Genomic DNA, 4508 nt, shown 5'->3' with positions numbered 1-4508 from the left:
CCGGAGTCTGGTCCCTGGGTTCGGGCGCCAAAGCTGTCGGTGACCTGCACTGACCAGAGGGAGGGTTAGGACCGCACCGGTGAATCAGAGACGGAGAGAAGAAAACTACTCGGAGGCAGCTCTTCTGGGAACAGTCTGGCCAAGACTGAAGCCGATTTTATTCAAACCTTTTCCAACTTATATACCATTTTCTATACCCTCCAGCAATGTGATAATCACTCACTGGGGGCGTACAAGTTTCGTGCTTTACAAACTATGCATCACAAGACCACCACGAGATCTGCAATTTCCAAGCAAACAATTCAAATTCCATGATGCCTGCCGTGCTTACATCAAGGTCACAGGTGCACAATTTCAATACAAATCGTTCAAAGTGTTTTCCATAATGTTCAACGAATCATTCATATTATACTCTTTGCTCTATACCCTGATTAATACAAAAAACTTTCCTGAGTTAACTCTAGGTTCAATCCAAGTTCACTGATTCCCAATATTTTTAACAATTAATATTATCAACTTAACACTATACTATTAACCTATTACAATTTAACATAACGCCTTATAACTCAGTTAAAACTTATTCTTAAACTACAAAACTTTACTATAATTCATGTTTCATATGTCTAAACTTTAATTTTCATATGATCTAGTTATTGGACTTTAATACTATGCTATATCCTATTAAGCTAATACCTTATCGTTAATTCTTTTATAAATCATATAGTAACTATTACACTTGAATAATGTAGGAAAAGGAATCAAAACAGCAAGCATAGATTTACGCAGCTATGAGTGTATATGTATATATTTTATCCCAACAAGTCTACTCTAAAAATCAAATAGTAGCTGTCACACTCTTGAACAAGGAAATGCAGGGCTTCCAAGATGGCGGCCATGGGCTGAAGCAGACAGAGTTTCAGTAATTAACGAAACAAAAGAAAACGTTCTACCTGGCTAGGGGCAGGGGACAGAACTATCATGGTAATTTAGTTTCTAATCTTAGCCCTAGGGGAAACAGCTTTCGGGAACAAGGATTACCCAGTCTACCAGGAAATAGAAGTAAAAAAAATATCTAGAAAGAAGCTAAACTTAGAAAGACAGAAACAATTCCGCCATGCACCTTCCATCAAGTGTACTGAGATTCACTTGTAAGTTTTACTGCCATGTATGCACACTGGTCACCAATCACACGCCAATATCATAGGTATAACTGATATCCTATGTCAGAGGCGATCTTCCAGATGGGCCTTTACAGGCCTCAGCCATGTAGCTATAGATGTTGGCTCCCAACATCTTCACATCTTTCTTTCCCATTTGGATGCCTTGCATTTCTTTCTCTTTTCTAACTTCTCTGGCAAAGACTCTCGGTTCTATGCTGAATAATAACAAGCGTAGTCATCTTTGTCTTGTTTCAGATATCAGAGGAAAGTCTTTCAATGTTTTACTATTGAGTATAATTTTAACTGTGAGCTTTTCATGCATAGCCTTTATTGTGTTGAGGTACTCCTTCCATACCTAATTTGGTGAGTTTTTTCTTTTATTATGAAAAGTTGTTCAATTCTGTCAGATGCTTTTTCTACATATAATGAAATATCCTATGTTTTTTTTTCTTCATTTTGTTAATGTGATATATGACATTTATTGGTTTGTGTATGTTGAGGTATCCTTTCATTCTAGGGATAAATTCAACTTTTTCATGGTGGATGATATTTTAATGTGTTATTTGGTTTGTTCATATTTTTTGAAGAATATTTGTGTTTATGTTTATCAAGGATATTGGCCTGTAGTTTTATTTTCTTATAATTTCCTTGTATGGTTTTGATAGCAAGATAATGGTGGCCTCATAAAATGTATGAAAATATTTTATCTTTTATTTTTTGAAAGAGTTTGAAAAGGATTCATATTCACTTATTATTAAATGTTCAATTAAATTCAACAATAAGACCATCATGTCCTGTGATTTTTTTTAATGGTAGCTTTTTATTACTGATTCAATGTCCTTACTCATTTTTGGTTGATTTAGATTTTTTTATTTCTTTGGAATTTTGTTTAATATATTTCAAGTGTTTAGTAATTTATCAATGTATTCTAGGCTATCTAATTTGTTGGTATATAATTGTTCATAGCAGTCTCTTATAATCATTAGTATTTCTGTAGCAGTATACATTGTAATGTATTCTCTTTTATTTGTGTTTTTATTTGATACTGAGACAGGAGTTAGTAAGAGAACAATGTAGCAAACTTCCATCAGGCCTCTCAGGCTCAACATTGGTAAACAAGCTTCCTGCCAGTCTCTCAAGCTAGAGCTTAAGTACTCACTGCTGGGATCAAAAAGCAACCAATCAGCTTACCAGTAGGCCTCAACTTCCTGCCAATTGGTCCTTAGTACTGGCCAATCAGAATAACTAGGTGCAGACCAATCAGCTTACAGCTAGTGCTAGTCAATCAGCTCAGCCTTTATTGTGTTGTATAGTCGGCAACCCCTTCAGGTCCCCTCCCACTGTGGAAGCTTTTCTGTCCGCTCAATAAACCTTGCTTTATCACTTTCCAGTTGTCCATGTCCCTCATTCTTCCTGGGCATGAAACAAGAACCTCAAACCTGAAGAACTGTGACCTGAAGAGCTGCAGATCAGCAGAGTCAAAGAGCTGTGCACCCCAGAAGCTGACTTGCCAGCTGACAGAGCCAGCTGAATCAGGGAAGCTGCTGGAAAAAAGCAAAACTCTGAAGTTGAGACAGCCTGGGGGCTGGGATTGCCAGTCTTCTAAACCAGCAACATTTTTAGGACTTGACTTGCCAGACCATTAGAGCTGACACTTCCAGGGTTAGGCTTACCAGGCCCTTGACCACCCTCTCTGGGGCTTAGCTGGCTAACCCATTGAGCTGACACCCTTGAAGCGCAGTCTGACCTGAAAAATCTGAATCAATACTCCTTTTCTTCTTAGACTAGTTAAAGTTTTGCTGATTTTGCTTATCTTTTCAGAAAAGCAACAGGTAATTTTATGTATTGTATTTTTTAGTTTCTATTCTATATATTATTTCTCTGATCTTATTATTTCTTCCTCTTGCTAACTTTTAGCTTAGTTTGTTCATTTTTCTTGTTCCTTGATGTGTAACATTATTCATTTGAGATATTTTTGATGTAGATGTTTACTGATAAAAAAAGTTTTTAAAAATTGCTTTTCCTGTATCTTATAAATTTTGGAATTTCCATTTTTGTCTCTAGATACTTTACAATTTTTCCTTGTTTTTAAAGAATTTCTCCTTGGTTGTTTAGAAGCAAGTTGTTTAATTTCCAAGAATTTGAATATTTTTCAAAATCATTCCTGATATTAGTTTGTAGCTTCATACCATTGTGGTCAAAAAAGATACTTGATATAATTTAAATCATCTTCCTTTGCAGAAGTTTGCTTTGTGCTTTAACATGTGATGTATCCTGGAGAATGTTCTGTGTGCATTTGAGAAGAATGTATTTTCTATTTCTGTTGGACAGAATGTTGAATTTCTGTTAGGTTAATGTGTTATAAAGTATTGTTTGATTTCAATGTTTTCTTTTATTTTTCTGTCTGGATCATGTTTATTGTTGAATGTGGAAAATTAAGGTATTCTACTTTTACTATATTGCAATCCATTTCTCCATTTAGATTATTTAATATAGTTTTATATATTAAGCACTTCAATACCAGGTGCATATGTGTTTACAACTCTTGTATACTTTTAAATACTTGACCGCTTTATCATTATACAGTCTCCTTCTTTGTCTTTTTAAATAGTTTTTTACTTAAAGTCTATTTTATCTGATATAAGCTTAGTTACCCTTCCTTTCTTGGTTTCCATTTGCATGGACTATATCGTTTCATTCCTACACTTTGTCTATGTATGCACTTAACAATGATGCGAGATTTCTGTAGGCAGCATATAGTTGAGTCTTGTTTTTTATTTATTCAGTCACTGTGTATCCTATAATTTGATAATTTAATTGACTTATATTCAATGTAATTATTGATAAGTTAGAACCTACTACTGCCATTTTGTTAGTTGTTTCCGGTTGTTTTGTAGATACTTTGTTTCTTGTCTTCCTCACTTGTTCCCTTTATTTGGGATTTGATGTTTTTCTGTAGTGTTATGTTTTGAATTCTCTTTATTTTTTTGTATTTCTACTAAAAATTTTTGCTTTGTGGCTACCATGAGGCCTACATGAAACATCTTATACTTAAAACAGCCTATTTACAGCTGATAACATTTTAACTTTGATTGCATACACCTCTACACTTTTACCATCCACACATATTTCATGTTTTTGATGTCAAAATTGACATCATTTTGTAAGTGTATCTGTTGACAATTTATTTTGCTTATGGTTGTTATTAATAATTTTGGGTTTTTTTTTTTAACTCTCTGTCTTGGAATACACCATTACAATCCTAGAGTATTCTGAATAGGGGTCTGTTTTACTTATACCATTGAGTTTTGTGCTGCCATATGTTTCGTATTATTAATTATCAGTTTT

The sequence above is a fragment of the Carlito syrichta genome, unplaced genomic scaffold (assembly GCF_000164805.1).
Source record: "Carlito syrichta isolate Samal-C Ts95f unplaced genomic scaffold, Tarsius_syrichta-2.0.1 Scaffold308178, whole genome shotgun sequence".
Lineage (NCBI taxonomy): Eukaryota > Metazoa > Chordata > Mammalia > Primates > Tarsiidae > Carlito > Carlito syrichta.
The sequence above is the reverse complement of the archived record's forward strand: the minus strand, read 5'-3'. Positions refer to the sequence as shown.